Genomic DNA, 748 nt, shown 5'->3' with positions numbered 1-748 from the left:
TGGTTAGGCCGACTACTATAGGCTAGCTACTTCTAGCTTCTATACTGGCCCTTCCACTTTGGTGTAGTTTTAGTTTGTATTGGTGCTGAATGAACATATCAAACAAAGGCGAGCAGTATAAGCCCTTCTCCGGCCTGGGAAAAGCAGCGAACTCTAGAAGCTAGGGCTTTGTTCACCTTTGGACACGAACACTATTCCGTTCTCAGCGGAAACCCGCCTTAGAGATTGAACGGCAATAAGATAAGTCAACGTTCAATCTAAGACAGCGCTGAGCGCTGATAGCTTGTAGTGAACAGCCCCATTATGAAACCAACCGAAAGCAGCCTTTGGTACTTAAGTAGTTAAGGTTTGGAACCCTTGCAACTATGATAGAAAGCCGTTTGCTTGTTGCCAAACCCTTCGCCTTTCTTTTGAATCAAAGTAGGTCGCGACTGTTGTATTTTAGTCGGTCGGGGGAAGCGGTAGCTTCGTGCTTCGCTTCTCTCGCGCTTGCTTACGTGAAGGCTTAGAGCCCTTTTTGCTAGGTCCAAAAGCTTCCCAAAAGATCTGATCCAACAGAAATCCCGCATTGAGCGTAGCTGATATGCGGCTACGGCTAGCCGATCATATCATTCCATAAAAAAAATCTATATGTATAGAGAGATCCCCTAGATATACAGATAGAATAGATGTTCATGGATAGACAGACATTCCATTGATTCTTTGTTTTTGGGCTGAAAAAGCTCGTCGATCCAAATGAATCATTCTT

Source organism: Nicotiana tomentosiformis, chromosome 5 (assembly GCF_000390325.3).
Source record: "Nicotiana tomentosiformis chromosome 5, ASM39032v3, whole genome shotgun sequence".
Taxonomy (NCBI): Eukaryota; Viridiplantae; Streptophyta; class Magnoliopsida; order Solanales; family Solanaceae; genus Nicotiana; species Nicotiana tomentosiformis.
This window is presented reverse-complemented; position numbering follows the sequence as displayed.